Source organism: Saimiri boliviensis, chromosome 11 (genome assembly GCF_048565385.1).
Source record: "Saimiri boliviensis isolate mSaiBol1 chromosome 11, mSaiBol1.pri, whole genome shotgun sequence".
NCBI classification, from domain to species: domain Eukaryota; kingdom Metazoa; phylum Chordata; class Mammalia; order Primates; family Cebidae; genus Saimiri; species Saimiri boliviensis.
This window is the reverse complement of record NC_133459.1, coordinates 11,967,980-11,980,291: the sequence shown is the minus strand read 5'-3', so window position 1 is coordinate 11,980,291 and position 12,312 is coordinate 11,967,980.

Genomic DNA, 12,312 nt, shown 5'->3' with positions numbered 1-12,312 from the left:
TGCATCATGTCATTGAATCTACGGGGGTCTCATAAGCTGGGTGGGAATGCTTCCCCTGCAGGGCAACTGGCCTCTTACCTAAGGTTTCTGCCCAACATCAGGCCCTGATCCTCAGCAGGGTCCTTCACTTGGGTGCCCTTTGTGTAAAGTTCTTAGCACAGGGAAGGTCACTTGTCATTTAGAGGCACTTGATCATTATCCACCCTCTGATGATGTGTGATTCCAAAGCACCCTGCGCTAGTCTTCCCTGATAGAGAAGGGAGGTGTTGTGGAAAGATCTCTCACCAATATGGCCCAGTTACACTGAAAAAGAATCACACTGTAATTGGAATGAGGAATAGAAATATTTTACAAGTGTTATGAAACCTCATCTCTACTGAAAATACAATAATTAGCTGGGCATGGTGGTACACGCCTTTAGTCCCAGCTACTCAGGAGGCTGAGGCAGAAGAATGGCTTTACCCTGGGAGGCAAAGATTGCAGTGAGCTGAGATCAAGCCACTGCACTCCAGGCACCAGAGTGAGACTCCAACTCAAAAAAAAAAAAAAAAAAAAAAAAAAATGCTGGTCACTGTGTACACCTGTAATCCCAGCTGAGTTGGGCAGATATCGAGGTCAGGGGTTTTGAGACCAGCCGGGCCAACATTGTGAAACCTCGTCTCTACTAAAAATACAAAAATTAGCATGGTGGCTCATGCCTGTAATTCCAGCTACTTGACAGGCTGAGGCAGGAGAATTGCTTGAACCCGGGAAAGGGAGGTTGCAGTGAGCCAAAATTGCCACTGGACTCCAGCCTGGGCAATAGAGCGAGACTCCATCTCAATAAAATAAAGTATCCCAGCCTTTGGTTAGTTTAGCTCATTTTTGATTCAAGATAACATTTGTTTGTTCAACTTTTGGAGAGATGATAAGGTCGGTCAGGCGTGGTGGCTCAAGCGTGTAATCCCAGCACTTTGGGAGGCCGAGGCGGGTGGATCACGAGGTCGAGAGATCGAGACCATCCTGGTCAACATGGTGAAACCCCGTCTCCACTAAAAATACAAAAAATTAGGTGGGCGTGGTGGCTCGTGCCTGTAATCCCAACTACTCAGAAGGCTGAGGCAGGAGAATTGCCTGAACCCAGGAGGCGGAGGTTGTGGTGAGCCGAGATCGCGCCATTGCACTCCAGCCTGGGTAACAAGAGCGAAACTCCGTCTCAAAAAAAAAAAAAAAAAAAAAGAATGATAAGGTCATATTGCTGATTGTGTAAAATCTTATTTAACTCTGATAAACTGTTCAGCCAACGGAGTTTTCCTATCACTGGAGATTTCTCTAGGAATGCCCCATCAGAGAAATATTTTTTAGTGAGTTTTTTCGCTACTGTTGCAACAGTCTTTCTGTAAGGCAAAGCCTCCTTACATCCTGAAAACAGGCATACAATTGCAGGAATTTGATATCCCACTGAGCATGGCAATTGAAGGAAATCCACCTGCCGATCTTCAAATGCTCTAGCAGGTAGTAGAAATATACCACATGAAAGCTTATGAATCTTTTGGCTGTTGTGAGTTTCATTTGCCAGACACTGGTTATAATCCAAACGTACAGGTTAACACCAATCATCCCAGGCCGGGCGCAGTGGCTCACCCTTGTAATCCCAGCACTTTGGGAGGCAGAGGCAGGTGGATTACGAGGTAAGCAGTTCGAGACCAGCCTGACCAACATGGTGAAACTGTCTCTACTAAAAATAAAAAAAATTAGCTGGGCATGGTTCTGTACAACAGTAATCCCAGCTACTCAGAAGGCTGAGTCAGGAAAATTGCTTGAACCCGGGAGGCAGAGGTTACAGTGAGCTGAGATTGAGCCACTGCACTCCAGCCTGGGCGACAGAGCAAGACTCCATCTCAATTAAAAACAAACAAGCAAAAACCAATCATCCCAACACCTGTTTTCACAAATTCGACAATTTTTTCTACAACATGATGGACTGTGGAGTACAGAGCCTTTAATAGTGGCAACTTCAGGAACTCGGGAAGGATAAGGTGGCCATTGAGGCCATCAGTGAGTCCTCATTCGGGATTAAATGTGAATCCTTTCAGATACTATTTCAGTTATTCCAATTCAGGTGCACAGTATTGTTTATGGCACAAATTGTCATAAATAATTTGACGTGAAACAACTTAATCCAATTTCTTAAAACTCTGGTGGTAGCTGAGTTCACATAAAAGTCTGCTAATGCATTTCCTTGACATTTAGGTTCAATGTTATGAGTAGAAGCTTTAATTTTAACAACCACCTTTGGCCAGGCACGGTGGCTCATGCCTGTAATCCCAGCATTTTGGGAGGCTAAAGTGAGTAGATCTCTTGAGCTCAGGAGCTGGAGACCAGTCTGTGCAATACGACGAAGTCCCAACTCTACCTGAACTACAAATAATTAGCTGGACCAGGTGGCATGCACCTAGACTCCCAGCTACTCTGGGGGCTGAGTGGGGAGGATTGCTTGAGCCCAGGATGCAGAGGTTGGCAGTCAACCAAGATTGCATCACTGTACTCCAGCCTGGGTGATAGAGTGAGACTCTACCTCTTAAAAAAAAAAAAAGAAAAAGAAAAAGAAAAAAAGGCCGGGCGTGGTGGCTTACGCCTATAATCCAAGCACTTTGGGAGGCTGAGGTGGGCGGATCATGAGGTTAGAATTCAAGACCAGCCTGGCCAACAGGGTGAAACCCCACCTCTAAAAAAAATTAATTAAATTTTTAAAAAAAGGAAAAAAAGAAATCTTTGAGGGCAAACATTGCTCACTCGTGTCCATATTTGATGTGCTTCTGCCAGAAGTGTTTACATATTTTGTAATTATCAATCCCTCCAAAGGCAATCTACTATTTGTAAAATTGTTAACTACTTTGTCTTCGACTATATGACAAGTTCTAGTAGAGGTATATATTACTGTGAGTTGTTCTGATATAAACTCTGAAATAAACACAAAAGAATTGACCAACTTTTAAAAGCAGGAATAATAAGCCAGTGTGGTGGCTCACGCCTGTAATCCCAGGGCTTTGGGAGGCTGAGGTGGGTGGTTCACAAGGTCAGTTCAAGACAGGCCTGGCCAACATGGTGAAACCCCACCTCTGCTGAAAGTACAAAAATTAGCCAGACGTGTTAGCACGCACCTATAGGACAAGCTATTCAGGAATCTGAGGCAGGAGAATTGCTTGAACCCAAGAGGCAGAGGTTGCAGTGAGTTGAGATTATGCCATTGCACTCCAGTCTGGGCGATAGAGTGGGACTCCATCTCCAAGAAAAAAAAAAAGAATATCAAATGTACCCTGTAAATATGCAAATTTTATGTATCCATAAAAATTTTAAAAATTGTTAAGCCTAGGCACGGTGGTCCATGCCTATACTTTCAGCAGTTTGGGAGGCCAGGACAGGAGGAACACTTGAGACTAGGAGTGTGAGATCAACCAGGTCCACAGTCAGCCCAGGTTCACCTGAGGGAAGCATCAGAGAACTTCCTGGCCCACATGGGCTGCATACATGTAGGTCAGTACCCTGGACAGGTTCCTCTTTTGTTTTTTCTCAATGTAAAGTTTTTTTCTTTTATAAAGACGGGGTATATCACCATGTTGGTCAGGCTGGTCTTGAACTCCCGACCTCTGGTGATCCACCCGCCTTCGCCACCAAAGTGCTTTGATTACAGGTGTGAGCCACCACGCCCAGCCTTTCAGCATGGTCTCTTAATATCTAAAAATGGAGAATTAATATCACTGATACATAATTCATCAAACATATTTTAACCAAAAATATATAATGCTTTTAAGTAAATAAAAACACATACAATATTGTAATAAGACTTTTATATTAAGGAATGCTGCATCATGATAACTATCTTTTTTTTAAAATACTTTAAGTTCTGGGCTACATATGCAGAACATGCAGGTTTGTTACATAGGTATACACATGCCATGGTGGTTTGTTGCATCCATCAACCCCTCATCAACATTAGGTATTTCTCCTAATGCTATTCCTCCATTATCCCCCACCCCCTGCTATCCCTTCCCCACCCCTATCCCCCAACCCCACAACAGGCACCTGTGAGTGATGTTCCCCTCCCTGTGTCCATGTGTTCTCATTGCTCAACATGCGCGAGAACATGTTCACACTTACACGTGAGAACATGCAGTGTTTAGTTTTCCGTTCTTGTCAGCTTGCTGAAAATGACGGTTTACAGCTCTCTCCATCACGTCTTTGAAAGCCCTGACAAAAACAAGCGATGGGGAAAGGATTTCCTATTTAATAAATGGTGTTAGGAAAAGTGGCTAGCCATATGCGGAGAGCTGAGACTGGATCCATTTCTTACACTTTATGCAAAAATTAACTCCAGATGGATTAAAGATTTAAACATCAGATCTAACACTATAAAAAAAAAACCTAGAAGAAAACCTGGGCAATACCATTCAGGACATAGGCATGGGCAAGGACTTCATGACTCAAACACCAAAAGCAATGGCAACAAAAGCCAAAATAGACAAATGGGATCTAATTGTACTAAAGAGCTCTGTACGACAAAAGAAACTAACATTAGAGTGAACCGACAACTGACAGAATGGGAAAAAATTTTCGAAATCTACCCATCTGATAAAGGGCTAATATCCAGAATCTATAAAGAACTTAAAACAAATTTACAGGAAAAAACAAACCCCTCCAAAAAGTGGGCAAACGATATGAATAGACACTTCTCAAAAATACGACAGTTATACAGCTAACAAACGTATGAAAAAAGCTCATCATCACTGGTCATTAGAGACATGTGAATCAAAACAGCATTGAGATACCATCTCATACCATTCTAAGTGGTGTTTCTTGATAAGAGAAGGGAGATGTTATTTATGAGAAGATATCTCATTGATACGAATTAGTTTTCCAAAAGATGTATTTTTCTATTAATGTGGGCTAGAAATACTTAGAATATGCTGTATGCATTTTTCCAAAAGGGAAATTGGACCCAAGTGCTTTAATTCAGTAAAACCCACTAGCCATCATGAGGACAGGCATGGGGTGGTGATGTCACGAGGCTCCTGCAATACGCACTATGGCCATTCCCTTCAAGGTCAGGGGGCAGCCCCTTGTGCAGTGAAGCCGTTCCCTGGCAGGGCCAGTGATCAGGAACAGATTCCTCTAGATCTGCCCATTTGGGGTCAGCTGAGTCTCAGTACCTGAGGCGCGGCGAGGGATCCTGAAAAGAGAGTAGACTTCAGTTGCTCACCATCACTGCCCACACAGAATGTTCCAGGCCCCAAGTGTGCATCTTTTGTGGATGAACTTAGTGAACAGGCACGGGAGAATTAAGGAAGAACTAGATGAGAAGTGGAGGAGGGGTGGGAATTAATCAAAATGATCAAATTTCACTCTGGATGCCTTGACTTCCTACAGCTGAACCTCAGTCACAACTTAGTACCTCTCATCAGTAACTAGAGATTTCTGATGTATAAATGGCTAAGACATCTTTTTAATAACCACCCTCGCAGGGATTAACTCATGCCATCACTCTATAACTTCAGGTTCTATTTCTAACTCTAGGACAAAAGTCCCTGAAGGCCTCATGGACGCCCAGTCACCCAGTACTGCTCCCTGCTGAGTCACTGTTGCTTTATCCACTGACAGTGAGCACCTGCCTGAAACGCACAGCTCTGTCTTCCTTTAAGATGCACCTGACCGGGCTAGGCTGCCCATGCCTGTAACCCCGGCACTGTGGAAGGCCGAGGTGGGCAGATCACTTGAGGTCAGGAGTGACCTCAAGGAGGCCAGCCTTGCCAAGCTCATGAAACCCTGTCTCTACCAAAAAAAAAAAAAAACAAACAAACAAAAAACAATTAACCGGGTGCGGTGGCGCACATCCATAACACCAGCTACTCAGGAGGCTGAGGCAGGAGGATCACTTAAACCCAGGAGGCAAAGGTTGCAGTGAGCTGAGATTCTGCCACTGCACTTGGGCCTGAGTGATAGAGCGAGACCCTGAGTCAAAAAAAAAAAAAAAGCACCCACGTCCTTGATTTTAGGGCCCAAGTGTCCGTAAGGGCGAGTGTCCAACCCCATTAACCAGGCCTTCCCTAGGAGCAAGGATGGAACTCCAGTTTCTCAGACGGCCATGCACCACAGGAAGGGCAGGGGTCAAGACCAAAGAAGACCCTCTGGGGCCGCCCTACTTCTCTGAGGACACGCATCAGCTCAGCCCAAATCAGGGTGAGGATCTCCCAACTGACATGACCCCTGCTGTCAAGACTCTTCAGAGGGGCAGGGTGCGTCTCCGGGCCTGCCTCGCTCACCCGCCTGTGTGACACAGCAGGCCTTTCAGAGCCTTCACAGGCCTCATTTCCGTAAAACTAGGAAGTGGTGAGCCGGGAGCCGCGGCTCAGGGCAGACAGGATGACCCTGAGTTGCGTGTCCTGAATCCCACAGTCCCGTAAGAGGAGGCTCTCAAGACTAGCTAGCAGCAGCTTTCTCTAGCAGGGCTCCCAGGGGCTCGAGATTGCTGGTCCACGTTGCTAGTCACCCAAATACAAGTTTGTTCCCATCATCACATGATGGTCAGCATTCAAGGTGCTGCGTGATGAAGACTCAGATCATTGCCGGGCACAGTGGCTTGCACCTGTAATCCTAGCACTTTGGGAGGCTGAGGCAGGCAGATCACCTGAGGGCGGGAGTTTGAGACCAGCCTGACCAACATGGAGAAACCCCATCTCTACTAAAAACACAAAATTAGCCGGGTGTGGTGGTGCGCACCTGTAATCCCTGCTACTCGGGAGGCTGAGACGGGAGAATAGCTTGAATCAAGGAGGCAGAGGTTGCAGTGAGCCAAGATTGCGCCATTGCACTCCAGCCTGGGCAACAAGAGCGAAACTTTTGTCTCAAAAGAAAAAGACTCAGATCATTCAGAGGCAGTCCCATTTTAGGCTCAATCCTTTCATCCTCGCTGGTGTGATTGGTTCAAGCCCACAATATCTCTAAAGCCTCTTTACTTCATCTTTCAGCAGACAACCTCATCTAGTGGGAGACGTGCACAAAGAACTCAACTGAGCAAGGTCTGGGGACATCAGCTGTGGCTTCCTGCCTGCAGACGTTCCGACATGCCTGCATCTGCAAACCACCTATCATTTTGCACCATTCCCATGCCTACTCCTCACCCTGTTCCAGAAGCATGCATGTCCCAAGTCAATTACCTTTCCCGGAGTTTAAAACAATCTTTTACAGACAGTGAATTAGGGACAGGATTATCGGCATTTACTAAGCTGTGAGGACAGAGCTTCTACTGTGAAATGCACAGGTTTGATGCTACTTCTTTCTTGTATACTCTCCTCTGTATGATGAGTAAGTTTTCATCATGTTAACTTTATGGTTTGTATTTGTTTCTTTTTTGAGACAGAGTCTCGCTCTGTCACCAAGCGCCAGGCTGGAGTGCAGTGGCGCAATCTCGGTTCACTGCAATCTCTGCCTCCCAGGTTCAAGAAATTTTTCTGCCTCAGCCTCCCAAGCAGCTGGGACTACAGGCGCACGCCACCACGCCCAGCTAATCTTTGTATTTCAGCGGAGATGGGGTTTCCCCATGTTGGCCAGGATGGTCTTGATCTCTTGACCTCATGATCTGCCCTCCTCAGCCTCCCAAAGTGCTTGGATTACATGCATGAGCCACCACGCCTGGCCCATCATATTAACTTTAAACAAACTTCCTAACAAGGAATTCACAATTGCACCCTACTAGATCTGAGCTCGACTAACCAGCTGCCTACACATCTCTCTGTAGCATCTACCCCAGGCCATCCCTCTGCCCTTATTTGAGTGGTCTTGTGTTACTCCCTTCAGGATATAGAGCACTGAACAGCATAATGTATTGACATTCTAGTGCCCCATTCCCTGTGACACCACTAGTGACTGGCACACAGTAGATGCCCACTGGTGTTTACTGTAAAAAAGAAAAAGGCAGTGGTATAGTATGCGGAGAAAGCTCACCATCCTTTCTCACCTGTGCAGGTGGTCCTGGTGTTCATTGATATAATTGGCAATTCTCATAAAAAAAACTCTCAGGGCGGTCCAGGCTGAGGGACGGAGTTTCCAAGTCAGGAATGAACTGCTATTGGGCACACACGGATAACTCATGATCATAACCGAAGGCTACCAAGACTCTGTGAAGTTCGCTTAACTGGCTCAGGTAAGGGGCAAACCTTCCTGGTGGTCTATTCAGCGAGGGCTTTCTCTGGACTTCCGACTCCTGGATACTGTCTGGGTATACCATTTCCACTAATCTTCTGAAATGTGAAGCGGGCATTGGGTAATTCTGCACCTTATGACAACACAGCTGTACTAAACGTCTTCTGCAGTGAATCCAGTGGCAGACGTAGCTCAGCCACTCATCCAGGGTAGCTTCCTTGAGGCCGACGTCTATGAACACCTTCGAGGGCTCATGTATGAACATCCACAACAGCCTTCGCCCTCCCGTCCTTGGATGGTCCTCCACTGTCTGCCTCTTACTCGTGGCCTCTGGGGAGCACGACAGGGCCCTAGATCCAGACCACGTGGTCCAGAAATTCTCATTCACATTCCCCAAATCCAGTACTTGAAGTTTCCACCTCCTGTGGGTAAAATAGGGGAAAGGCTTAGCATGTAGGCAAGGCCCCAGCACTGATGGGGATGGGTCTTTAGAAACGGGAGCTCCATCTTTGCTCCCGGGGAAGACCTGAGCTTTCACTCCACATTCAAGATGTCAATCAGCTGTTCCTGTCCCCTTCTGTCACTTCTCCACCCTTTTCCCTTTGATTACTCCTGATATCCACTTGTAGTTCCTTAACCTTCCACTGGGAGGAGGCAGATTCCTGTTTGCTCAGTGGACCCTGCATGGTGGGAGCTCCCAAGGAGCTGGGCAGTGGCCAAGGCCTCTCATCACCGGCACCATCTGAGCCATCCTGGCTCCCCAACCCCACCACTCCTCCCGAGCCAGCTGTCCCTTCTCTGGATGTCTGGGCCCTTCCCACCAGGCCAGCTAGTCACCTCACCTGGGGCGAAGCTTCACGTACACCACTGGATCAAGTCCCTCCAGCACGGCTCGCAAGGTCTCCAGAGGAGGTGTCTTCATCAGGGACCCCAGAGGGAGGCAGGGGAAGGGCCAGGTCCGCACCATGGCCTGTAGAATCTCATAGTGCCTGCTGCTGAAGACCTCCGTGAACATCAGGGGGAAGACTTTACCTGGCAGCTTATCCAGAGTGGAGGTGTCCAAGCACGGGTCCCTCAGCAGGCTCTGCACTGCCAGCTCCACGAGTCTGCGTGGGGCCTGCAGGCTCATTCTGATAAATCTGCACGGAAAACTCTAGAGGGCAGTCCAGCTTTGAAAAAGCAAGCTTCTGGGCCGGGCGCAGTGGCTCACGCCTGTAATCCCAGCACTTTGGGAGGCCGAGGCGGGTGGATCACGAGGTCAAGAGATCGAGACCATCCTGGTCAACATGGTGAAACCCCATCTCTACTAAAAATACAGAAAATTAGCTGGGCATGGTGGCGCGTGCCTGTAATCCTAGCTACTCAGGAGGCTGAGGCAGGAGAATTGCCTGAACCCAGGAGGCGGAGGTTTCGGTGAGCTGAGATCGCACCATTGCACTCCAGCTTGGGTAACAAAAGGGAAACTCCGTCTCAAAAAAAAAAAAAAAAAGAAAGAAAGAAAGAAAGAAAAAGCAAGCTTCTCAGGCCAATCCGCGCAACCCCCACTTCTCCCAGGGCCAAAGTCATTTCTTCAGCATGTGTGAAAACAGAGCACTCAGTTTACCCCAAATCCATTCTACAGTAAATGGCCACAGAGGCACAGTTCCTCCCTTCTGATACCAAGAAGCGTATGTCCCAACCTGTAAAGAGCAGGCAAGGCTGGGCACGGTGGCTCAAGCCTATCAATCCTAGAACTTTGGGAGGCCGAGGTGGGTGGATCACCTGAGGTCAGAAGTTCAAGACCAGCCTGGCCATCTTGGTGAAACCCCATCTTTTTTAAAAAATAAAATAAAAGCCGGGCGCGGTGGCTCTCGCCTGTAATCCTAGCACTTTGGGAGGCCTAAGTGGTTGGATCACCTGAGGTCAGGAGTTCAAGACCAGCCTGGCCATCATGGTGAAACCCCATCTTAAAATAAATAAGCCAGAAGCAGTGGCTCATGCCTGTAATCCCAGCACTTTGGGAGGCCGAGGTGAGTGGATCATGAGGTCAAGAGATCGAGACCATCCTGGTCAACATGGTGAAACCTGTCTCTACTAAAAATACAGAAAATTAGCTGGGCATGGTGGTGCGCGCCTGTAATCCCAGCTACTCAGGAGGTTGAGGCAGGAGAGTTGCCTGAACCCAGGAAGCGGAGGTTGCGGTGAGCCGAGATCGCACCATTGCACTCCAGCCTGGGTAACAAGAGTGGGACTCCGTCTCAAATAAATAAATAAATAAATAAAATAAAATAAAAAGCAGGCAAAATCACTCCTAATTCATGAATTATTAGCCATTGCTCCACTAAACTGTAACAGCACTGTGAAATATTACTGACGGCGATCTCCGAAGCTCAGATCTCCACTTTTTTGAGAAAAAAAAAAAAAAAAAAAGTTTTCTCAGCCGGGAGCGGTGGCTCATGCCTGTAATCTCAGCACTTTCAGAGGCGGAGGTGGGTGGATCATAAGGTCAGGAATTGGAGACCAGCCTGGTCAATCAACATGGTGAAACCCGGTCTCAAAAATAATCCCAGCCACTCGGGAGCCCGAGGCAGGAGAATCGCTTGAACCCCAGGGGACAGAGGTGCAGTGAGCTGAGATCATGCCACTTGCATTCCAGCCTGGGAAACAGAGTGAAACTGTCTCAAAATTTAAAAAGGCCTGGTGCAGTGGCTCATGCCTATAAACCTACCACTTTGGGAGGCCAAGACGGGTAGATCACCTGAGGTCAGGAGTTCAAGACAAGCCTGACCAACATGGTGAAACCTGGTCTCTACTAAAAATGCAAAAAAATTAGCCGGGTGTGATGGTGGGCACCTGTAGACTCAGCTACTGGGGGAGAGAGGTTGGGGGGGTGGCGCTGAGGCCTGAGAATCGCTTGAATTCGGCAGGCGGATCTTGCTGTGAGCCAAGAGCCTGCCATTGCACTGCAGCCTGGGTGACAGAGCGAGACTCCTGTCCCCCCAACCCCCACCAAAAAAGAAATGCCTTTGCAACCTAAAGGTTGAAAACAATGGAAATGGGAGTTTCCTATGGTCCCACACAGCCCACAATCTCAGTTCCATCAGTGAACCCAGTTAGGAGACTAAAGGGACTCCCTAAATTAGGTTCCATTGTTGCAGGACTTCCTTAGTTCGGCTAAAGACTGGGTCCTTGTTCGTCCCATGGCCACAAAAATTCAGGCTTGCAGACGGTTTGAAGGGTGAGTAAAGCAGGATTATACTGCACGAAAAGGAAAAAGACGGAACAGGAACTCTCCTCAATGCCAGACTCCTCCCTGCTGCGGAGAGCGCTACTCCCGAAGCTCGACCCCACTGCGCGTTCCCACAGTGTGCAGGCTGGTGGGAGATTCTCCAGGCTGGTGGGAGATTCTCCGGGGACCCCCCAACCACATGGCTATCTCACCATTATGTCCATTTAAAAACAGCCGGGAGAAATGGCCTCTCACCTATTTTACAGGTGCACGCCTGTAACCTCAGCACTCTGGGAGGCCAAGGCAGGTGGATCACCTGAGATCAGGAGTTTGAGACCAGCCTGGCCAACATAGCGAAACCCCATCTCTACTTAAAAAAAAAAAAAAAAAAAAAAAAATACAAAAATTAGCCGGGTGTAGTGGTGCCTGCCTGTAATCCCAGCTACTCAGGAGACTGAGGCAGGAGAACCGCTTGAACTTAGAAGGCAGAGGTTGCCATAAGCCGAGACCGCGCCATTGCACTCCAGCCTGGGTAACAAGAGCGAAACTCCGTTTCAAAAAAATAAAAATAAAATAAAAAAATAAAAAGTAAAAAATAAAAGAAGCAGGCATGGTAGCTCATGCCTATAATCTCAGCACTTTGGGAGGCCCAGGTGGGTGGATTACCTGAGGTCAGGAGTTTAAGACCAGCCTGACCAACATAGTGAAACCCTGTCTCTACTACAAATACAAAAACTAGCTGAGCGTGGTGGTGCATGCCTGTAATCCCAGCTACTTGGGAGGCTGAGGCAGGAGAATACCCTAAACCCAGGAGGTAGAGGTTGCAGTGAGCCGGGGCAACAAAAGTGAAACTGTCTCAAAACCAACAAACAAGAATGGGAGGAAACTGATTACAGTAACCAAATTTCATTTAAATGCCTTGATTT